This window comes from Python bivittatus, unplaced genomic scaffold (assembly GCF_059951505.1).
Source record: "Python bivittatus isolate LINGU-HERP-01145 unplaced genomic scaffold, Pbiv_v1 ctg000330_np1212, whole genome shotgun sequence".
Classification (NCBI taxonomy): Eukaryota; Metazoa; Chordata; class Lepidosauria; order Squamata; family Pythonidae; genus Python; species Python bivittatus.
The window spans coordinates 18,380,587-18,406,820 of NW_028277058.1; the positions used below are offsets into that span (position 1 = coordinate 18,380,587).

At 36.2% G+C, this 26,234-nt stretch overlaps 1 protein-coding gene across 1 annotated transcript in view; it reads right to left on the reverse strand.

Moving 5' to 3' along the window:
• TAFA2 (TAFA chemokine like family member 2) overlaps positions 1 to 25,864 on the reverse strand; it is a 114,158-nt gene extending 88,294 nt beyond the window's left edge. Inside the window, exon 1 of the mRNA XM_088141532.1 lies at positions 25,361 to 25,864. The gene's annotated coding sequence lies outside the window, so the exon portion shown is untranslated. The remainder of the gene's footprint in view (positions 1 to 25,360) is intronic.
• Between the last annotated feature and the right edge of the window lie 370 nt (positions 25,865 to 26,234).

Below are 26,234 nucleotides of genomic sequence, written 5' to 3' on the forward strand. Positions count from 1 at the left end.
CCCAAAGTCATTCCCACATGCCATCACAATAGTGATACTGATAGAATGATGGACAGGAAATCATCATCATTATCATCGTCTCAGTTAGAAAAGATATAATTATCTCATTAACACTGAATTTAAGTAGGTTGTGATCCAAAATGGAAGTTGAAACATCTGAAAATAACACTAATATTGTTGCTTTGATCAAACTTCCTCAGAGTACATTTTGTAACATAGAGGAGATAGACAAGCAAAGAAAAATATAGTTGAGACAGATGAGCACAGTACATTGGGACCTTTATCTTGGCATGAAATCATTCTTCCATTAGCATTTTCTGTAAGTGGGTTTTAAAGATAAGTTATCTCCTCCAAAACTTACTTAAAATAAATTTGCTGCAGAGAAATTGGAACAAAGAAAGGGTTCTAGGTTTCTCTGTCATCAAATAATACTTTTTGTCACCCATATACACCACTCAAAGTTATGTAGATATTGTTGTGCAGCTTGGGCCTGAGCTAACTTGTTCAATATATGAATTCTTTTTATATTATCTCAGAAAATAAATAGCTCAAAATTTAAATCTGATAAAACTTCAAGACATGATTACTAATCTTATGCCACAATTAATTAGTTCAATTTAGAATTACCTGGAATTATTTAACTGGGATGTAAAAAAATATTAAAAGTGTACCCAACTACCCCTATGGCCCAGGTGAGATCTACTCTTTTTTGAATGGCAGAAGTACTCCCTATGGTACATTATTACAATCTCTGACATTTCTTTGCATTTCAAAATCAGGACTGCTATTCAAGAAACACAATCCAAATCTTGTTGCATCTCATAACTAGTTGTGTGGTGCCTTAAATCCTGGACTGGATTTGTTTGGTTTCCTCACCACCACCACCACCACCCCACCTCTTGTAAAACTGCTTTTCTGCAATTAACAAATGGCTATTATTGGATGTCTGGGAAATCAGGTAAATGCTTTTTTTTTTTTTTTTGAAAAAGAAGAAACAAAAGACAACATAATTCTGAAAGATACCATTTTTGTAATACTAATTCAGCAGGATTTTTACTGAAAAACAATAGCTCAGCATACATATAAATTGCTGAATTTAGCAACAATCCCTTTAGGCCAGTGTTAATTATTTGAGACTGGAGCCTAGAGGCTGGAGTGAGCCAACAAGGCAGAAATTTGACAAATGGTAACAACTTGTTCCACAAAACACTAAGTACTGATTATGATGATGATGCAGAGCTGAAAAGCTGCTTGATATGAAATGAAATTATTCAAAGTTAATGAAGAAGAGAGAGCCTTCCAGGCTTGTGAGCATCATAACAAATATATAAAACAACACATTGTAGAATCTGAGCATGATCATTCAGTCTTCTCTTTTCGCTCCTGGGTGCTCAAGAGTGCTAATTAAAGTAAACAGTGTTTTGGCTCTGCATTAAAACTATTGATTCAGTTTGGAACTGTTCAGGCATTTGATATAAGGCTTCACTGACTTTTAAAAAATGCAGCATAAGTTTGCTTATACAACAACCTTTGGCAGGATCTTGTTCTCCAATTTATGTCTTCCCCTTGCTGCTTCTAACAAGAAGACAGACTCAGAAAGCCAAGAAAGAAGCAATTAGCACAGTGTATTTTCCCCACACCTATCTATTTACTCTATCTCTGCCACAATGCATGTCAAGTGAATGAAAGCACTTTAAGATATCATATTTGTAAAGATATTTGAAACTGCAATTTTTTTGCCAGGCCAAGGTTCCAGAGGTCAGGAAGAGCAAGATTTCTATTGTTAGTATCAAATATTCTTTCACAACACAATATCTCCAGCTTTATGTTCATTTTAAAATATATCAGGACATTAAAAACAAAGTTAATTAATGTTTATATTTCATTTATAAAGCCTTTTAGTAAGCAGGTTCTGCAATATCTGTTTGTAAGTTTCATTTGGAATACTAAATACAACACAAAATTGCTATCTCAAGCTGGGTTTTATAATCATATTATGCCAATATTGTTTCAACTTCGCTGGCTTCTGGGTCATTTTTTAGGTACAATTGAAATTGCTGGTTTTGCCTACTCATATCTTGACATCATCATCAGAGGCTCTGCTCTGAAAACACCTCAAATTGACATTCACTGAATGAGTATTTGGGGCACTACTTTCTCTAAACTAGTGGGATTCTTCTTAACTAGTGGGATTAGAGACTTGGGAGATCTAATACATCTGGAAGGCTACCCTAGAACATTTCATCTGTTGCATTCCTTAAGAGTTTTCAGTACCAGGCAAAAACACTGTTATCTCAAGCATTTTAACTTACTATATGTTTTATTGTCCAGTTATATTTTGTTCTTCTTTTAAACTCAAAACAGTGTCCTGGGCTATATATGCTAGGTTTTCTTTGTGCTGTATTTTTGTTTGTTCTGTCTTGTTGCTGTTTCAGTCTGATTGGAACTTTCTGTTTGTGCTGCTGTAATTTATTGTACTTGTAATTTTGGAATTATTGGTTTTATTTATTTTATTGCCCAGCTTTTACTGTATGCATCACACTGTGAATCAAGGATTCAGGACAGCTCATGATTCCAGTCAATCAACTGGTGTGGTTCCACTGACTTCAGCATATACTGTATATAAAACCCCGTAAAGCAGTTGCAAAAATCACACAGCCTAATTTGGATATTTCTGCCATTTTCACAATTCTGGCACCACTTTGTAGCCATAATGTTCCTGCCCCAAATAAACCTCCAGAGCAGATTTCAAAAGGAAAGGTGGTTGAAGAACTGTGCTCAAGCAGAAATCTGTGCAGAATTGGATGTCATCCTAATCTACCTGTCCTTTATTATCCTACCTGTCCTTCATAAATAGCAATATTAGAATAAACAGTATCACCCTTGTATATTTAGACAAGCAATCTTCAACAGAATTTCATCAAATCCTTCCTTTGAGAATGGGACTAGGTCACTCATTATAGGGAAAAAATATTCTTCTCAGGCATTAACTGATTTTGGTGCCAAAAACCTATTATCACGGTAGAGGTCCCAGGGGCCTAATAGTTGGAACTAATTGTATTATTTCACACCACCTCTCTAGAGATTTTTTTTTCAAAAGGTGAAAAGGAATATGCCCAGCCCCATATGCAACTCCTGATATTGCTAAAATATATGAAACATTACTAAAATGTACAAAACATTGCTAAAATGTATTAAAATGAGAACATTTCAATTACTGCAATTTGCCAGAAGCTCTTGCAATGACTATATTTTTAGCCAGTTCTTGAATGTGACTCTTACCTCCTTGCATGAGGTGCTGCATGAAAAAGACAATAACCTGTAATTAAATTAGTTAACTTTTCAAAAGGTTTCAATATTCTAGATTAAGAAAAATAATAAAACCAGGATGACAATGCAAATATATCTGCTCATACATAAGTCCCATTATGTTCAGTGGGAATACCTCTCAAGGAAGTGAGTATACATATATGTATATATTTCTGCATACATGTGATGGAAGACATGAGCAGGGAGGATTCTGGAATGGAGCTTCAAGGTTGCCAGGACAGGGAACAGAGGTTCCAGAGAAAGTACCTCCTCAGCCCCCAGCTGGAGTGTGGGAAAGTCAAGAGAAGGAGACTGGCCCCTCCCTACGGGCATCATGGTTATAGTTGCTGTGGTTAGGGATTAGAATTAGTCTGGTGAGATTCTGTCAATTAGGTGTAAGTTAATAAAGGAGCTGAACTGATTCTGGACTGCCTCACTGTTGTTCTTGGGCTGAAGCTGACAATACAGGATAGTTAAACAATTATTAAACTTAGCAATTTCACCATTCACCATCCATTTTCACCCATTTCATCCATTATAATCCATAATAAAGTCATCCTTAAATCCCCTATTTATCTTGGCCAAAAATAAAGGGATGGTGATAGGACATTCATCATAGGAAATTATTTATGTCTTTCACTAGAAATGCCACTTGAAGGAGCTGCACCATGATTTTGGGAAAACCAAAACTAGGCAACCTTCTTCCAACCAGTGGGGAACAACTTATGCTTTTTTTCTTATCTTTTCCATATCCCATCCCCCCACCCAAACACTCCACAAAACACTCCCTGTCTCCCAAACCTCACCTCTAAGGCAGGATAGCGCTAAAATCTTCTGCAAGTAGATAATGCTTACTCATAGCTAATCAATGCAGGCTGCGTATTGAATTACACCCATCAGCAGCAAGGGTCTACAGTAGCAGCAAATAAGTTCTAGACACCATATGACAAAACTTCAGTGAAGCCAAGAATTGCACACTGATTCAAACTCCTATATTTCAATCCATGAAAAGTAATGCAAGGAATAACCAGTATACATTTGAAGGAGCCAGATTTTGGGGAGTTCATTTCTCATCCAAGAACACGAACAGAGGAGAAGAGAATATCAATACATCTTTTAAAACTTTGTACTCCAGTGAATCAGATAAAATTTTGGTGACTAAAGAGATTGTATCATCATCAACAACATTGTTTATTTTCTGGACGCAAACTAAGATGTTGGTTTTAATCCTTAAAGGCCTAATGCCTCGATATCTTAGGGACTCCCTATATGAGAGACAACTTAACTCAATACCCCTGTCCCAGTATTTAGAGAGGTAGAAAGATCATCTTAAAGATACCCTCATTTTCTGAAGGACACTTGAAAAGGACACAGGACAGAGACTTTTATTTTTTTACTCCCAAACTATGGCATGTGTTTCCTTGCAAGTTGTGCTCAGCATCCATTATTTCCTCTTTCATCAAATATTTTCAGTTTCAGCTAAATAGTAATTGTACACGTTTTATGAGATTCTATGGATTTTTAAATTATTGTTAGCCTGAACAATAAAAAGGGATAATATAATATCTATACATAAATAATGCAAACAGAATGCACCTCAAGTGTTCAAAGTATTTCATATACATGTCAGTAATCTTTAAAATGGCCATTTAATTTAAGCCTATTTTATTTTTAGTCATATTACATAAAAGTGAAGTTGTTTACACAGTACCTTAGGATCACCATCAATTCATTTTCTGAGGTAAGATGTGAAGTGGGAATGACCTGGTTCAGCTCCTATTCTTAGTTATTATATTACATTACGCTTTAGGAATTACACCTAAACCCTTTTCCTAGCACAGCTTGGCCTACGCAAATACAAACTCCAGTGTTAACTTCTTCAACTTAACAAAGGTCAACTGGGAGCATTATTGCAGAGAAACTCAGGAATGCATATTTATGCATATTTGGAAGCTTAATTCAAAATTACTGTTTTTGTGATCATACTTTGCATAATGAAATAAAGATCCTCCAGTCAATTAGGTATTGCTACTTACACCTTAGGACTATTTACTGCTTTCAAAACTATTTTATCTAAACCAATTGATAGTCTGGATGCTTGACAACCAGTTGGGTCTTCCTTTCATCTTGTCTTCATCACTATTCACCTATATGTTTAAAAGTTGGTTTACCTAGATTTTCTGGGAGATAACTTTCTAGGTTGTCCATACATGGGCTTGGCTTTACTTTTAGTCTTGAACTGAAAGCTAAGCATCACGACAGCCAGTGGGGTATAGTAGTTAGGTGTTGAACTAGAAGCAGGAAGGCCAAAGTTCAAGTCCAACCTCAGCCACAGAAGCTAACTGGGTGATTTGGGACTACTCACCCAACCCAACTCTCACAATTGTCATTGTGGGAAAGAATTAGAGAAGGGAATGTTGTTTCCTCCACTGTGTTCTTCCTCGACTGTGTTCTTACAATCTAACAAATAAATAACTACAATGAAAAAAATTCAATTGTCCAGAAGTAGCAAACTGAAGTTCTAATTCCTTTTCTATGTAACAGGAGATTATAAATTGCTCTTGTTCTATCATTTTTCCATTCTACTGAATCACCCCAAATTTCAGGTTGTCCATGTGGCTGTCCAATCCCTTAGCTCCATATATGATTGATATATGTTAATTCAGCTCCATCTGCATTTTCTCTATTTAAAATTAATCTGCTGGTCCATCTAGGAGAAAGATGGGTGTACTAATCAGGTCATGTTATTATATGTATAATCCATTATTTTATTTTCTCTGTGCCTCATGTTTTCTTGTGAAATAAACTGTTAATCTGTTTCAACTGTAACATAGTCTGAATTAATTTATCCCTACTTATAACTGGAACTGCTGATTGTGCTAATTAACCCCATTGTTTGAAAATTCTGAGTATGTATTTGAGATAGTTTTCTCACAAATTATTGTGAGAAATAATTATTAATGAGTAAGATTATTACTGAGTAAGAAATAACTGATTCCAGAATGCCAAAATCAATATTGTATAAGACATCTCTGTGTGGACCATGCTTCAGGTGAAAAATGTCTTTCAACTGCTTCTGGATTACATGAGAATGGAGGGCTTTCAACAACACACCTATCTGCAACCAACTTACAACCTGGGACTGGGGCTGAGACTCTTATACACATTACACATATTTCAGTATTCATTATATGCCACAGGACACTCATGATACAAGATTGTAGATTGTCTGAGGAATAAGGAACAGAAAGAACAAGAGGATATTGGGGAACTTTAAATCCCAGTAACATTTTAATGGTCTCTATTTTTAACAGACGATCAATCCAACTTACAGTTTAATTTATAGAACACGTCTTTTCAAGAATAATGCTGCACCTGTTCCAAGTTCTGAAATGAAGCCCTATGAGGTTCTTAATAATGACACAAGAGAGTGACGGAAAAGAACTGCTGCAGTCAAACAGCTGCTGAAATTAAGTCCCTGGGACATTGTATAGATAATAGAAAATTTATCAACTTTGGAAAGCAATGGCAGTGAATTTTTGCAATCCAATGAGTAAAAATGGAGTGAAAGATTTATGCTGAAGAATGCATTCTGCAAATCTCTAATGAGATTGCATTAACCAGTACAATACATCTTCTAATGGAATTTCTCCTAGGTATTTGAAGAACATATGTTGAAATGAAGCAAAATGGGAACATAACATTTTACAACTCACAAATCTCTCCTCTCATTTTCAAAACAATATCCTAGAATAGGAGGTTACCACTGTGCCATTAGCCTAAAACCACGCTGCCTCCCTGAATATATAATTTGGATTAACTAAATTTCTTAAATGTGGTTCTTTGACAACCATCATAACAAACTGAATTATTTCAAATCATTCTCCTTTATAAATAATCTCTTTTTTATGTCAGGCATGTCACAAGCTTCACCTATATTACAGGGTTTTCCTACATATAATACTTTTCATTTAATACAAAAACTCCTTCACTTCAAATGGATTTTATTTGTAATTGAAACAAAGATCTAAGCAGCCATAGCTAACTTAGTCCTCAAAAGCACACAAACTTACAGTAAGCCTCCTCGATGCAAACTGGAATGAAAATTACAGAAATCCTTTGAGAACAGAGCTCAAAATGAAACAGTGATGAATACCAGGCAATCAGAGCAACAGGACACAAGATACAGTATTTGATTTATTTTTCACAAGAGGTCTTCATACAGCACTTGTCCTTGAAAAATGAAATCCCATATTCACATTATAAATGATATTAACTCCCCCTATTGTGGGGGAGATGGGCGGGGGAGAAATCCAATAAATAATAAAATAATAAGAATTTAAGAATTTGCCATCTGAGTTGTTTAAAAATATGACATAACCATTTATTCTATGTCAGCTGCAAACAACATATATATAAAATTATAAATGGTTATAATTTTGGTACAGTACTATGATTAAATGCTGTAGCTTGAAATAAAACAGACATGTATGTGATTCATCTCAAACCTCTACAAACCTGTCAGCCCTTCAAGGCAAGCTCTCAAGAATCTGTTATTATACCCTACAACAATAAAATAGCATTTCTGTAATCCTTGTGCTGTCTGTTTCCTGATTTGGCCTGTCTTGAAGGGCTGACAGGTTTATAGAGATTTGAGACTAACAGACTCAAGGTGGAGTAATTTTGAGTTTCTTTCTCATGCCTTTTTCTTCCCCAGGATTGAATTGTCTCTTCTTTTTCCTTAACTGTTCTTACATACCTTCTTCAACGTATATCTCTACAGAAGCTTTATAATGTTTCAATGTTGGTGGCTTTCACCACCCACTATGGGGATTAAGGTGGGAGCCAAGATTCTCCAGCTAGAGATTATAGCTGTGTAACTTGTTGTGCCAAGTGCTGCAACAGACTCTGTTAATCTGTGGGAAGAGCAGGAGAAAGAAACAATGAGTTGGAACCACCGTGGGTACACCTTGATACTAGCAATGGGTAATCAACAGTTTGTATGGCTTCATTCTTACCTGCAATAAAGATTCTTCACAAGTCAAGCCATGCCAGTAAGATTTCTGCCAGATCTAGCCTTGAAGCCAAGCATGTGATGTCAGGATTGGAGCCAGGCATGTGATGTCAGGAGCCCTGGTTGGTGAGCTTGACACTCACCACAGATATAGTCCTAAAGGAGGAAAAGTGTTTTCCTCCGGTTTTTAACGATTAACCCTATTAAAAATAAATCTTCAGTTACTTAGTTTTAGAAATAGACTGGTTGGTGCTCTGAGGACCAGTCTAAAATAATGTCTATGAAAGCTTGGTAAGTCCATAGAAGGGAGATTTGTGAGGCGCTACATGCTGTTAGCAAGAAACAGTGAACAGCAGAGAATAGTCAGCAATTGGAGACAGTGACAGGCAAACAGAAGCCTTGGATAATAGATGTCAGGATAATGAAGGAAAAACAACCAGAAAAGAACAATACTATACTTGAGAAGAAAATACAACAGTGATTTTGAATTAGCTGAAATTTTTATTCTACCTGAGAAACCATCAAGCCACAGAGAAACAGAGAAAGGGCTAAACCTGACTGAAAACTTTTGAATAAAAACATACCCTTGAGTGGATTTACCAGGTTGACAATCCCTTGATCGAAGTATGCCTCATGTATTACTCAGTTATCCACGGCAATAAGGCAGAACATAAGAAGCTATAATATTTCTAACTTTATAATTATTCCTAAGTAAAAATAAGGAAATGAATACATGTAACATTTAAGTTCCTGTTTAACACAAGGATGTGATATCTTCTGGTAGATATCCCATTTTAAAGAAAATCCATCAAAATCTCTTAAGAGTCCTGCTAGGTCAGGTCATAGGTCCATCTAGTCCAGCAGTGGTCATCAGGATGCAGTTGGAAAGCTCGCTAGTATGAAAATAGAAGGCAATCACACTGCTCCATGGTCACTTCCCAGTATTTAAGGCATGTTGCCTATGACTCAGTAAACAGCTGTCAGTATTTGTACCTGATTCTCTATAAACCTGCCCAGACTCCATTTAAAACTATCCAAAATAGCAGCCACTTCCATTGTTGGCACCCAATTTTACAATTTAACTATGTGCTATTTTAAAAAAAAGAAGTATTTCCTGTGGTCCATCCTGAACTCTTTGCATTCAGTTTATATGGATGTCCTTAAGATCCAGATTTGTGGGAGAGAGTGAAATCTTATTCGTGTTACCTAGTCCACTCATGATTGTATCTATCTAGGCTCTATCAAGCCTTCTCTTATTTCATTCCAAGCTAAAGAGTTCCAGCTGCTGTAGTATTTCCATGTAGGAGAGCTGATAGGTTGGCCATTTTTTGCACTTTTTCTAGCTCTATAATATCCTTTTTAAGATTTAGTGACCAGAACTGTACAATTATTCCAAATCTGATCTCACCATAAATTTGTATGAAGGCAGTATTATATCACCAGTTTCCCTTCCAGTTCCTATGAACTGACAAAGGATAAAAATAAGTGTCTGTGTTTTCAGATATCATGTGTGAAAACACCAAATTCTTCTGAAATCTCAGTGAAATATCACAAGATTCTGGTGGTTTTATGTGAAATGAAGTGAATTTTCTACAATCTTTTATGAGATTTGGGCAATCTGAAAGAGGGACACTGGACTATTGCAATCACATAGGGCCACTATGTGGCCTCACTAGGGCCTCAGAAGCTTGCTGTCCTCTATGTTTAAGCTTTGCCTGAATTGTAGATCTATCTCAGCTCATATTTATACTGCATTAACCAGACTATTGCAAAGCAATATACACACAAAGCAGCATTTCATTTAATACTAATAAATATTTTGAAGGCAGCTAATGCATATTAGAAACTTGACATTTTAAAAAAGTTATATTTTCCCCACAGAAAACTAGCAAATTACTGGTTAAATTACTTAAATATTACGTTGAAATGAACAGACTTTTACATCTTCAGTGCTAGAAGAGAGTGGGGTTTGCTCTCTGTTTATATACAGTAGCTCGCCCTGTCAATGTTGGTGGGTGTGTTGTTTTCTAGCACTGAAGATATTACCTAGATGGGTAACAAAATGTCTGCAAGAAAACAACCAAGCTCAGAGAACCCCAAGGACTCCACAATTCAACCCTGAGCTACACATATTTTCTTCTATTGAGACTAATAATTCCACAAGGGGTCTGCACTTACCCTAGCCCAAGGCCTAGGGAAGAACCTGACCCTCTTGTGCTTTGTCTCCTATCTGTTAATCAACCCCAGATCTGTGCTGTTCTTTTTTTTTTTTAAATACTTTGTTGCGTCTTTCATTCGGATTGCAAAAATTCATTTTTGAACCACAAAATGTATGTTTATGGTATTTAACTATATTTAATTGATGATGATGATGATGATGATGATGATGATATCATCTTCTTGCTCTCAAGAATATGGAAGCATAAAGAAAAATGTTTTCATATAGTGTTTAATTTTCATGTTATGCAAGAACTCTTAATTTTGCCTTCTAAAAATATTTTGCCTCATGGTTGTAGAATGAAAAAATCTACTCATTGTGTGCCATTTGTTGCAAAGGAAGTTAATCAAGCTATTATTCACAAAGTAGATGTCTGAATTTCTACTGCCATAATTAATGTTTTTATACATTTCACCATTAATCAGAAAAATTAGAAAAATATATTATTCAATACTAAGTTATTGAAGCAGTTTGCATCTAATTATTTACATACTGATGTTCTGCTAGCTCGAGAATCCAGCAAATAATAGACAGTAAATTTATTATTTGTTCCATGAAGCGATAAAGTATGCTTACATTTTCTAAAATTAAAAGCATGGATAATTTTTTATTTCACTTCCAATTTTTTTAGCCTTTTTGATAAAATGCTTTTTCATATTAAAAATTCTGCAAGCAGTTACAAAATGCTTTTATATACAGTGAATCCTCAATTTGGCAGCAGTTTCACTGTATATTAAAATAATAAAACAGAGTTTGCATGCAAAGGACCACATTTCTGCATTGGTTTACATCATTTATGAAATGGCATCATTATGCAAATGTTGCAAATCCAACCATTTCCATAATGATGTCATCATGCAAACCACACAAACCTCTGTGATGACATATTTTTCTATTGAATGGACATTTATGAATAAGAGGCACCCCTCCACTAATTAGTCTATTAAAAAGAGGTCTGACTGTATATTTCTTAGATATGTGAGAATCATATACTCCAGAATGAAAGATATGCCATTTCTATACCAGAGGTAATATGAAGAAAGACACTCTTTTCATATCTCTAAAAACACCATCAAGTAGCAAGGACTGCTGGTGGGAATGTCCACCAGCTGTTTCTGCCTCATACAAAAACAACAAATTAACTTAGAGAAACATTTTTTGCAGATGCTTTCTTTGAAAATGGCCAAATGCAACAAAGAGTGATTAATTAGGACCTCACCCAGAAAGAGTGCTGTGGCCTCCTAGGAATCGGATTTGGCCCTGCCTGCACATTAGCAAAATGAACACAATGATACAATTCTATGAAGTAAGTGGTTTTTATGTTTCAAAAATGACTTGGCATCAGGAAAGGTATAAGACAACACTATTTGTTAGATAACATTGCATACATCTGCTGTACAGAAGCTATGAATCTCTATGAAAGTTTACTGTTGGGGATACCAGTAAGCTTCATAACCAAGTGGAATCTGGTATTTTGTCGGTCAAGATAAGACCTCAGTGCAACTACAACATGGTGACTTCACTGTTCAATCTTATTCTTATTCCACACTGCTTCACTAAGATATTAGTGATGTTATCTTATTTTTACACAACCCTAAAACTAAACATCTCTTATTACATATTTTCTTCAGGGTTCTCTGAGCTCAAGAAGATCTGCAACTAAGTTTAGATCATGAGTGCTATAGATGTTTCGCTGTATGTTCCAGCAAAACTTCATCAGTGCAATGGCCAAAGAGTGGGGTTGTCTTGCTCTATTTAAATCTGTGCAAGTTTGAATTTTTTGCGTGATTGGATGCTTCTTGGGAAGCGTCCATTGAATTGTGGTTGGATGCATTAGTTCTGTTCTGATTGATCTGCCTTGTTAGTCTATTGTGAATGTTTTGAATCTTGCGCCTGATTGGGTGGTAAATCATATCTAGTTCTATTGTCCTGTTATGGCTCCTTCACAGACTGACAGGGGGGACCAGTCAGATCAGAACGATTCCAAGAGATCATTTAATCTCTCATTAGTATACACATGATTCCTTTTTCACTGAAATAATACCATGCCACAAAAATACCGTCCCTAGTAATATTTTAATATCTCGTTTGTCTAAGCACAAATATCAGACCAAAATTGAAAATAATAAATATGGCATGCTGTACAACAATTCTACTGTTTTTACAATGCCCCACATTTGTATACCAATATTAGCATATATTGCTAAAAAACGTATAAGTACAGAAAAACCTAAAAATTCATTCTTCGTGTCTTTCCGCAGTCAAATTAGCCTATCATAATTGATAAAGCTTTAACCATGCCAAATTCATACAGACATTTACAGAGAGTTGAGAATGCTTTGCAATAGTTCCAAATCCATTCCTTTTGACAGATTTGGGTCATTTTAATAGGTTTCCCACTTGCTTCATCCCTCAGAGGCTAAATTTGAAGGGGATTTGAACATCCTGATTTCACTAGGAGCAAAGTCAAAAATAAAAGTCAGTGACTGAGCCATTAATAGGTATGAGGTTATTCTGATATGCATTCCAACCTAAAGATAATATGTGGAAGACTGGGAGACTGAAATCAATTAAATCAATTTAAATCAATATTCAATTGATTTAAATATAATCTGGATAGAATAATAAAAATTAGTAAAACAGAGTAATAACTACAAAGTGTTGGGAATTCTAATTTATGAATAATTATCTTTAACATACTTAGATCATAACATTCCATTTTTCCTTTTTTTTAATGTATTTATTATTTAAGTGTTGAAATAAAAACAGGTTAAAAAATATTGGAATGCAAAGAAAGTAGGAAAAAAGAGGAAAAAAGCAAGATAATACAAAAAAGACTACTATGCTTAAATTAAAAGAGAAAACCATAGTGAAAAAAGAAAAAGTAGATTATATCCTCCCCTTCCCTTCCATTTGTATCCCCAACAGCAAGCCATCATTTAGATATTTGAACTTTACATCAAACATTAGTAATTGTTGTTAGTTTCTGTTGAAGTCCTAAAACCATATTCCAGATATCTAAATCTGTGATATAAGGGAGCCATTCTTGCTTGAACTTAGTTAAACTCATCTTAGAGATATATACTATCATTTTTATCACTGCAGCATATTCTCCCATTTTAGTCTCCCTGTCTGATCATTTTCCCCTTGCTATAATTAACTTCTCATCTATTATTAGAACAATTTCTCATAAAGCATTCTTAAGAAATTGAACAGAATGTATTAAGTCTGATATAATTATACAATAGTGAAATCTCTAAATATAATTTTAAAAATAGTAAAATTAGTCCAAAGCACAACACAGTTTTATGCAAAGGGCAAGATTCTACTCCTCTCAATTCCAAGTACTAAAGCCAACCGGGCACTGGAATGTTATTTCAACTGTGGAGAAAAGAGAGGGTCCCCTACTGTTCCACTGCATCTGAGAGCAGCAGCATAGTTTAGCGCTAGTATGTGGCACACATCGGCCTCATTTGCTCTTAACCACGGACAAGCATGTCCAGAAAACACCAAACTGGGGTAGCGGTCAAGGTATCAGACTAGCACTGGGACAACCCAGATTCAAGTCTATCTTCACCTATGGAAGCTCCCTGACTGACTTAGGGCCAATGGGTGCCTCTCAGCCCAACCCACCACACAGAGTTGTAGTTGTGGGGAAAAATATGAAAAGGCAGTACTTTGTTTCCTGACATCCTTTTTTACAACTCACGTCCTTTCCCCATCACTGCCCATTTTTTATAATAAATTCTCTCTCCCAGCAAGGTAAAGGACTTGAAAGCAGAGCTCCAATGTTTTATCTGAAGTGGGGGGGAGGGAGTTTTTCACTCTTTTACTGTACTTTAATGACAGTTTGAAATGTATTTTTATCTTCAGATGCAGCAGACTTCCTTTTATTGTAGTCTTCAGAGAATAATGAGGAATGTATTGAACTGGGCATTTGTTGACCACTTGCCATTTTATTTGTCAGTTTCAATCCCTTGCCCTGCTGAATAAGAGAGTAGTTGTCCAGAAAGTAGTCAGTTTCAATCTCTTGTTCTACAGAACCTGGTCAATGGCACAACCACAGCAGAATATACCTCCCCATTCCCAGGGTTACTTCTGGTGTCCTCACATATGAATATTTTAACTTGGGAAATGCCCAAATGGGACGTGGAAAAAAGGGCAGATAAATCAGTCAAGTGAGACCCACCCATGTCTGCTATAAAGCCCTGGTGTTTTTCCCACTAGTTGATCATGTGTTGAAAATGAAGGGCAGCAAACACAGAGGAGGAAAACTAATCAACTTGATTACAACAAGTGGCACACTTACATATCAGGGCAACATAATTTGACAGTGATTCACAACAGATGCAGAATAAGGATTGGCACGAATAGCTTATTTTATGCCATGTTTTATCTGAATTTTAAAATGGGTGAATTGCGCTAACTGAATACTGGGGAAATGCCATTACTTCTATCCTGAAACACCTGACCTCACTTCCCAGATCTGTTGCCTTATTCCCCCTTGTGACAGGATCCACTCAGCATCTCAAATAAAGTTTCTGACTTTGCACATGCTTAACTCTCCCACACTGAAATCAGTGGGATTTAATTTCAGTTACAGCAGATTAGCCTATAAATTCATAAAAATAATGCATAAAAAAAAGATATAATTGGCCTTCCTTTTCTAATATTCTCCTCAGTCTGCTTTTATTTGACATTCATAAACATTGCAGAGACATTGAAGGCAACTGGATAAATATACAGAGATGAAAGATATAGAAAGAGCAAAGACTAAAGTGAAGAGATACGGCAACATGTAAGTGGGTGGTGATGGCATTTGAAGGGCAAATTATTTGTCAGTTTTAAAAGGCTTATGGGGAAAGCAAGTCTGCTGTCAGAACAGTGATGTGTCCTGCTTCAAATTAAGGACATATGTCATAATAAACCAAATAAGTGTTTTTCAAATTATTATAGCAAGGCTTTCCATTATGACAGTAGCATTTCAGCAGAATAATATACATTGCATGGCATCAATCTTACATCATTTTCTAATCCAGCTTCTCCAAGCCTGATGTGTTTGACTCTCATAATTCTGTCAGCAAAGTGGAGGTTGGCTGATAATTCTGGCAGTTGAAGACCAATGCATCTAGATGGTACAGCCAGGGGGTGGAGGGGCGGGGGAAGAGAATGTCTGTTCTATCTAGGACTGATGGAAACATTTCCAAGCCACTCAATTTGCAGAGCACATCTGTACATCTTTCTATATTCATGTACAAACTCAGCCATTATCAGTATGGCTGAGTGTATATTTGTTCCTTCATCACTGGACAAGACAATATTAACAAATAACTTGGATGTATGAAATGACTATTATACTCAATTGCCAACCACAGAGCTGTCATAAACATAGTACTTTAATCATCAGCCAGTTCACATAAGAAACATAAGAAGAGCTTTGCCAGATCACACTAAAGACCTACCTGTTCAGCATATGGATTCCTATAATAGCCAGCAAATGCCCTTTGGAAGGTCACAAGTGAGATAAGAAGCCAAAAGTCCAACTTCCACACATAAAACCCCCTAAACATATCACCTTATTTTAAAGGAAGAGTGCTCCAAGCTCAGAATTTTTTTCACTGTCCTTTTCTATCTCTAAATTATCCTTTTTTATAGATGGGGCACCTAGAATGACACAATGTTCCCAATACAGCTATACTATCGAATTATACAAAAGCATTGTGATATTATTTATTTTCAGTTCCTCTCCTGATCATTCTTTGTATGGAATTTGCCACTTTTACCACCCTGGCAAATTGAGCTGACATCTTCTGTGAACTGTCTGCCATGGTCTCAAAACATTTTCTCTCAGTTATATCCTATTCAGGGCTCCCTCCATATTTATGCGGGGGGTGGGGGGAGGTATGTCAGGGAGAGAAGACATTAGATCAATCTACTAATTTGGAAGGGTATTTTTCAGGTTCCTTCACAGTCTTGTTTCATTCTCACTATATAGTATAGCTTGTTCCAACCTGTACATTAATTATCACATTATAGACCTCATATTAACTTATATCATGGACTAGAGGACACGTTTGAATGGATAATCTCTGGAAAAAAATCAATTGGATCAGATTTCACCACAAGTTATACCATGAATACCAATGTTTCATTGTGTACTGCATTCTGGGTATTTCAAACATCATTTATTCTTTATTCTATTCTATTCTACAAACTTCACAAAAACAGTCTTAATACAAAACTTTAAAAGTTGAATTTAGTGATAAAAATGCAGTTTTTTGCATATTACTTTAATAAAGAAAATGTGCACAAAGAGAGGAGGCAAGCCTATATCATCTCACCCAGCAGCCACATCTTACACTGAATGATACATTTTATAATTATATTAGGGGGGAAAGGCTGAATTAGAACACACTATCTGTCTATACACAAAACAATTTTTTCTCTTTTTAAAATGTTCCTTTAAAAAAGGAACATTCAAACATGCAATTTCTTATCAGTAATTTGAAAACATGCAGCCCAGAAGATACCGAAACATGTATGAATCTATTATTTAAAAAATAGCATCTATTTAATAATAAATATGTCCATAATTAGATACATTCTAAAAGGATCTTTTCTTAATGCAGTGATACAAAATATTTTCAGATGTAAACCTTCAATAAAAGTACTATGTAAATGAAACCAATTTCTGTGATAGCCTAATGACCAAATCCATTTACAGTATACATATTTTCTGAATAAATTTGTTAAACTCATAATTTTCCATCTTTTCTTAAACCAAATGTTTACTGTTCTTATAAGCAAGCACATTGAGTTGAAGAAGACTATTTATAATTTACAGCAAAACAGCACAATGTACTAAATAAAAAGGCCAGGTTGTTGAGAACTTTACTGGAAAACCTGTTCTAAGTATTATCACCATGCAAAATAAATATGTGGCTGTTGTCAGCCTCTTCTGGGTTGGTGCCTTATTTATGGAAATAATTCTCCATATTCATTTAAATGGGACCCATTTTTATCATCCTTTGGAATCAAATGATGAATCATGACTAATTGAGTTTGCTTAGGTTTAAAATTGAGTGTACCAAAAAGGTTTGTTACTTTTCAGCAGTAATTGTTCTTTAGGTTATTAGATTTAAAATATTTGTAAGCCTTTCCAAAAATGCTATCAGTAAGTAAATCAAGAAATCTTTGAAATGGATAATAATGTCAATAAGTACGTAAATACACTTTATATAAGTAAGCTACCACCATAAACACGTAACACCTCTGCTGTGGGCCCTGTGTTGACTACCCACAGGTTTCTGAAGGCAATTCAAACAGGAGTTTATTCAATAAAACCCTACATGGCTTGGCTCCTGCATACTTTCAGAATCACCTTCTCTGCCTGAAATCAACCAGTTGAAAATCATTACCAACAGCTAATATCCTCTCCAAGCTGTGTACCTATGTGGTTGTGCAATGGTCATCACATGGCTGTGCACAAGATGCTGTCACCCACACACGAAGATGACACACTATTTTTGCAAAGGGGTAAGCAAGGAAAGGAAAGAGAGAGGGGGGGAGAGAGAGAGAGAGAGAAGAGGAGGAATAAGAGGGGGAGAGGAGAGGTTTATTACCTAGAAACTAGGCCAAAGTCCACAGATCTTCTACTGGGCTTCAGCCCAAAGGAGAGATTGAGCGGCAGCAGGAAAGAAAAGGTTAAGCGAATGGGAACGCCAAGAAGAGAAAGAGAGAAGCAACTCTCTTTGTGTGACTCTGTTGATTCCTTCTGGAAAAGTGACACAAACAAACTGAAAAGAACCAACAGTAGTTCATGCTAATATTGAAAATAATGAATCAGGGATGAAACTAGTTAAAAACTAATTAAACTCAGATATTTTATCTTTAACAATGTTTTCATATGCATGTGTATATTTTATGTGCGATTATATTTCTAGTTGAATAAAAATATATAACTTATCGATTTTTTTTAATAATTTGGGGAGCTTATACATTTAAAGTATGTTTTTTCAAAAATCTCTGCCCCTCAGCCCAAGGGCCAACCCAACTGCTGTTCAGAAGACATCAAGACTTGGGCACCTGGCTTAGAAGGAATGTTGCTGACAGCTGAAGAGAGCAGGAGCTTCCAGAAATTTTCTTTTACAGCCCCTCCATGAGGTTAGCAACCAGAGTAATCACCTTCCAGAAGCTAGTAAAAACAGCGCTTTTCCAGAGAGCATTTGGGGGATAATAAGTAGTACTTCTGTATTACTGTAAAGTATTGTATTGTTTGTCTTTAGTATTGTTTTATTGTTGTAAACCACTGGAGTACATACAGATTACAGCAGTACACAAATAACATAATAAACAAATAACTCCTGTGTACTGCATTGCCACATTTTATGCCTGTGATCCATATGGTATGCTGCAATGTAATCAGTAGTTTTTTGTTTTTGTTTTTACTACTATTGTTGTCATGTACTTCAAATACAGTAAAAAAAAAATTCTTAATTGACATCTCTGGGGTGTTTGTTCAGTGACACTGCTACTGAGTAGAAGCAGTCAAAGCACAATCATTGTTCTAAAGCTAAAAGATTCTCAGACTAGAAGTAGATTCAGTAAATTAATACTGGAAACCTTACTTTTTCTGCTCAAAAATGGAAATAAGAAAAGGTTGAAAGATATAATCTGAACTCATCCTTTCAAGGAGTGTTCTCATATGATTCAGTTTTCAAAACAGGTTCTTGATAGCATAGTTCACCTTCCTTGACATTGTTAAAATAAATGTTTGACAAAGAACATTATATAAACATCAATAGTAACAAATGCATTTTTAAGAGTCAACAATAAGAGATCATAGGTATCAAATGTGTGAATTGTGCTATAAATACAATAAAGCTTAGACAAGACAGGAGAAGCTTAGACAGCCAGCTTTTCTTATTCCTCCATCCAAACATGCACTTGACTGGCTTTATACTTTGACACAAATTTGAAAAGTGCATCTTAGCACCTTTCCAACTACCAATATAGCTACATTCTTTCATGTTGAAGTGTATGATGTATAATATGCAGAATTCTACATAGGCTACATTATATTTCTCCATAAATCCCTACTTATAGCTACAAAGAATACAGGAGTGAATTCATTCTTGCTTATTTGTGTCCACTATATTGACACACTTGGAGTATCATCCTCACAGCTATCACAGTGTACCTGACTCTCTTCCCCCCTCTCCCTATAAATTATATTTTCAAACATGAAAAAAAACAAAACCTATTTGAATTGCATTATTATGGAAATGAAAAGTTTTATGCTACATTCCTAGATGAGTACCTGAGACAGTAGAGAGTTTATCAGGAATTATTTGTTGGGAAACTGTTAAATAAAGAATTAAAACATGAACGCTTCTATTAGGTGCCTCTACAGTGAGAAGGGAAAAGGCTGTGGATTGACTAACTTTCAAAATGCTACACAGAAATGACAACAACTCTCCTCAACAACACCTGCCAGACAGGTAGACTAAAACCCTTAAAATTTCCAGGCAACCTGTCTGGGGCATCATCAGTCTCAGGATGGCTGAACTGCAGTTCTACTGGCATCACCAGACTTTCACATGCGAATCATTTTGTTTATACAGGGAACATCATGAAAATACATTTATGTAACAGATCTATCTGTAAAATATAGATTTCAGTAATTTCTAGCCCAGAAAAAAGAATGATTTGTGCATGTTGAATGCTAATATACTAAAATCTCATCTTAATCACAGCACTTTAATATGAAGCTTTATACTTGCATTATTTGTCTATAGCTACAATCCCATCTACTTTAGTGAACTCAGTGTGCTTACTACTGTTTGTACATGCATAGGATTGCACTAATATACTATTAATTTATAATTATGAACACTGACATTTCAGGAAGGGCACACTGCCCATTATGTTCTCATATATTGCATTTGCATTACAGTAAACATGGAATGTGTGTTAAATACTGAAAATGCAATCCTATTCATGTTTATGGAAAATTCAGTCCTATTAAGTTAGTGAGTTTGGAAGCTAATAAATTATAGCAGTATCTAAAGATTTTATAGAGCGTTTTAACTATGTTCAATTCATGAGCGACTCAATTTTTAAAGGAACCAGACAGAATAATTACTAAAGTATAGTAAGAAGTTATATTTAAAACAATAACAGTTTCAGTAAAATTATACAGTCTTCCAAAGTCACAATACAGCTTTATATTTAGAGGTAATATATAAAGCAGAGATGACATATTTAAAAGGAGATAAAAGTAAAGCCACCTTCCAGAATGTAAATTGTATTTTTTTATATGGTCACACCATCATCAACTTTTTTTCAATACTGTATGGTTGATGCATATAGCAGAGACAGAGACAAAAAAACTGGGCTTTTAAATTATTTGTTATTATTTCCTACTAAAGATGTATTTTTTTTAGTTTCTGGTATTTAATAATTAAAACAAAGTATAATTGCTGAGTAAAGTTTTCTATTTCTTTTTAAAGTTTAAAATAATCCCAAGAACACTTATCTTAAAATAATCAAATCCATTGGGGTTTACTTCTGAAAAGATATGTATATAATTTTTATATTAATGAAACATTTCAGTAAGCTCCTACAATTAACAGCGGGCATTCATTAATAGTCTTTTCATTTAAAATACATTTCCAAGGAAAATGATGTTATTTCTGTAACTTCCTGTCTTCTAGAATAAAAGGATACTATAGGCTATTTATCTTGACTATTACCTGAACCGAACTGAATCATAGTACATGATTAGTACAAAATGAACTCTAGTTGATTAGGTACCTACACAAATCCATATTATTGAATACTATATGATCAGTGGGTATTTAGATATTGGCCCCATTTCATGTGTACAGTTTAGCATTTCGAGGTGTGTTTTTCTTCTAAAGTGCTCCTTAAGAAATAAAAGTTGATCCTTTAAAAAGTGACATGGGTTCCCATGTAATTCTTATATGAAAGTTTTGAAGGTCTATTGCCATTTTGTTATAAGTTGTTATATTTGCCGCTCACTACTAGGAGTCACTATACAACCAATGTTGTATTAGGACTCATCAGGCATAGATAGCCTCCATATGTCTGAGAAATCCCAATATAAGGACAAAATTGATCATATAGTGCTTCCCAATGGTCAGTAACAAATATAAAAACTTACAAGAGAAGTTACAACTTAGGGGGAGTTATTGAGGCCTCTAGTATGAGGCCCAGATAAAACTAACAGCTATAACCTCTCTAGTCTGAGACTGTAAATAAACAAGAAAAAAGAAGGTGTAACCTCCATAACATCTACCAGTCTACTGCCAGTCAGATCAGATAATACTCAAGTAAATAGATTAATGGTTTGATTTAATAAAAGACATCTGTACATGTTCATCCAATGCCAATATACAGCTTTAACTATTACAGAGTGGTATACAGCTGGAGGGCTCCTTCTCACAGCCAAGTTAAAGATCTATTTGCCAGTCCATGAGCCAGTGGAAACTATCCTGGCATAAAATTTGCTGCCCCCACTGGCAACCCCTCTCCTGCTAGAGGCAGAATGCCAACAGCTGGTGCTGTCCTTATTTTCAGGGAGTCACAAGCAATGTAGAAAGGGATTGAAACTTTCTAAAATGTCACATGTAACATGTTGAAATCCAACTTTTGAGCATTAATAACCCAATGAACTAATTTGTTTTATTCATGTGAGTGCATTTATCATTTCAGGAGGTTGTGGTATTTCAGTTTGAATACTTTTCCCTTTAGAGATCTTAAGCATCTTTCCACACCAGACTGCTTATTTCTATATGGGTCTCAAATGCAGTTGCTATCTGCTCATAGTCTACAATGGCACTTCACTTATAAGCCACATTTTGTGTACCTCAGTGTGACAGCAAAACCCATGGTTTTCAAAAGTATGTAGAAAGGATTAAATCTCACATTTAAACTCTATATGAACAATAGACCCAGAAGTCTATCTGCAATGTTGGTAAAAATCTGTTCCACAGTATATACACAATTTACTGGGGTTTGAGAAGAAATTCCTATATAATTATGCCCATATAAGAAATAAAAAATCCACTCAGTCACATACCCAGTTGCATATTGTAGCTCAGAGCTCTGCAGAATTCTATAACTGGCAATCATGATCTAACATACATTTGGTTAGCCATGACTTTAACCTGCCAATGCTATAGAAATAGTTCATATTCACATAATGTCAAAAAATATCATTCCAGTAGCCCTAGAAGCTATTCTGGATGCAATTTAAACATCAAAGGGCCAGGTAGAGCCTAATTTGAATGACTATATCGCTTCCCATATTCCATCTAAACTCTGAGCATGCAACTTAATGACTTCTACCTCAAATCCGTTTTTCCTTCTCTTCCTTTCTCCAAATGTGCTTTTAAAAAACAACTTGCTTAATGAAGAAATCTGAAGAATTTTGAAATTAACATTTTGTTCCTATATAGGTATCAAAATTACTATAGGCTTTATAAACTAAGGGATTTGAACATTATGGAACAAGGATCTTTGTAATAGTGAAGGTTTACATTTTCTAATTCGCTACATTCTCTGTCAGTTACAAAATCACTTGATAGAGAGCTGTGCACATAAAACAAGAGCAAGAACTAACTAGAAATGCTAGTAACCTTTTAAAAAAAAAAAGTTTAAATACTGTTCTTTAGTTACTAAGATATGGTATTCAGCGAGCTGCATATTAGTTTGCTCTGATGCTCCAAAAGGATACTGGCAGCTCAACTTTCCATATATGTACAAGGAAATATACTTGTTAAAATCAAAAGGCCTTAATTCAAAGTCAATACATAAGAAATGTATAAATACATTTTTAAAATTTAGCTTGATTGACTCACAAAGTCTTTTTCAAAGAAGGCAATATTCAGATGTGTGTATCTGAAGCTAGCTGATAAAACTCAAAGCTCAGATAAATGAACTGTGCTGCAAGCAAAATACTGTTTGTGGCTTTTGGATGAAATTAATGACTGGAGACCGAGAAAAATGCTACAAATATTACAACTGGTGGTTTCTTTGTTGCTTGTTCAATTTGTTGTACACACTGAACACATAAGTACACCAACCAATTATCAAATTGATTAAAAAGATGGACAACATAATGAAAAGGAAACAGGGTTACTATTTATGCATCTTTGGAGTGCTGAAACCAGTGGGCTCCTTTAATTGCAATCATCAGCTCCATAGCTATACAAGGAAGGAAGGAAGCAAGTATTTCAAAACTCTAGCTTTTGTTAAGGTGTTTAGAAAGAGAATAGCCTCACTGCTGAATTCAGAAAGGTAATCCAGCAGAAGAAGAAAATCTCAGTCTATGCTATACTATACTGTACTACAGTGTACTATACGACACATGAAAATAAGCAAATCATATAGCAAACTTCATGTCTTGTTTTATAAGACATGATCTAGACAACATTTATACAGGAAGAAATTAAGTCATAAGCATTATACTTTATAAAAGCTTTTTTGTCTCACACACACATATCCCTGAAACAGGTCCCGGATTCTTCAACCTCTTGCTTAAGTCACCTAAGAAAGTAGCTGGTATCCAAACAGAATAAAAATCTCAGGATATATGAGGCTTGGAAGTTACCACCCATGCTCATTATGAAAGGAGTTATGGAAGAAATTAATCTCCCTCACAGACAGTCCACCTGCAAATACACCAAATGGGGAAAGAAAAAGGAAGGTTCAAATAATAAGAAACAGGCAGGGTCAGGGTTCAAAAAAGACTTGACACATATAGATGATCCATCATGGAGCACAAATGGGCTAATTAATACAAATCAAATTTTATTTTAAAGAAACAATACTTACTTCCAGATATTAATGCTACTCAGAATAGAATTGCAGAGAGTTCATATTCCAAACCAATTTAATCCCATTCTAATAGAGTAAGATATCCGTTTCCACAGAATTCCAGAAAAGCACATTCCTAATTCCTTGCACTTTTATCAAATATAATGTTTCAGTTTCGTTATAAACCAAAGTGAAATAGGGTAGTGGCAGGGAAGCAGTTAGGTGTCAATGCTGACTCCTTCTGAAGAGGAAAGAGACCTCTTTCAAGACCAAACATGCACTGTAGAGAAATCCACCCCTTGTTTCGCTGCACTAACTAATCCAGAACAATGGCTAACACAAGAATGCCAATGCACAACGCCAGAAAGAACTATTTTCACCCATAGACACACTTCTAAGTCCTTCAGTCCTACACTAATAAAGATGGTGTATTAACTGATCTTTGGTTGCCAACAAACACTGAAGTCTTGTATCTCTGTAAGTTCTTTGTCCTGATTCTCCTCCACCCCCCTGCCAAGCATGCTGAAATCTGGCAGATCTACAGTTCCTTTTGCTGTATTTTCCAGTTTAAGGTGAGGGATTGCTCCAAAAGTAGATCTACTGGGGTAGCAGAGCCAGCTACAGCTTTGTCTGCCTTCCCTCACTCTCTATGCCAAACACCTATGCAGCGAAACATCCTCCATGCACACCCTATTCCAGACCAAGAAATGCAGAATAACTACACCAATTTAACCATTCCCGAGTGATGGCTTAACCACAGCACTTTAAAACATCTCCCACTAACAGGATCGGCCCCACCTACCTTTTCACCATTTTGAGTTTCTTTTTTTAAAACCTATGAAAGCAGAGGGTGGCAGGGTATTAAAAGACATAATTAATCCACCTTAACTTGTGCCTCTGAATAGGGCGAGGGGTTGCTCCCGAGCCCAGTCCATCGATGGAGGAAGTCCCCGCTTGCGACCCCTATTCTCGCTTACCTGCAGACCCGCTTCTTTAAGGAACTACCTAGCGATCCTCCTCCAAGTCCCGGTTGGAGACTCCAGCTTTATCGGACTTGCATCGCTTACAAATTCCCAATCCGTCTTCAGCATCCAGTGGCATGGGGGGCGGGGGAGTGTCAAGGGTGAAAGGGAGCTGGAGGAGGAGGGCGTTTTCAGATGGCGGGAGGGCTACTTATTATTAAATGGTTATTAAAGTATTGCGGCCGTTGTTTCTCGGTCTTCTCAGGAGAGCAGTTTCTATTGCTCTCAGCTCGGAAATAAATCAGGAGGCAAATCGGAGAAGGTAGTTCGAGAGCGGGAATGGGACGCGTACTGGATCTGCTCACCCGATTTCCCAATCGCAATCATACAAAACGCAGATAAGAGCAGGCAGGAGAGGGAAACACAAGTTAGAACCGCAGTCCTGGGCTGCTTCCCGTCCTCAGAGGGCAGCAACGGCCCGATCCACCGAAGGAAGGCGAAAAACTCCGCGTGAGTGGGTGCGCGTGGGCGCGCGCGCGCGCAGAGGCATCCCTTATTTCATCTGGGCTGAGTTTTCGACACAGAGCCTTTGGGCTGCCCTCCCGCCCTCCCTCCGATCCGCTGACCCGCTGTTTCCCGGGAAAAGAGAAGTCTTCCTTCAGCCAAGACCGGCTCCCCGCACTTCTCCCGGGAGTTGGCGGCTCTCGGCTCTCTCTTCCTAGACACGTTTGACAGGATCTCCTCTCTTCTCCCCACGCAGAAGCGGGGAGTATCAGTCGGGCAGGGGCTGAAACGGAGGGGGGAAATGGCAAGCAGGTCCCCGTCAGAAGGTCGCGGATCCGTTAGGACGCTTGGTTAGTTACCCTGAACCCCGCTCGGGGTTCCTCGG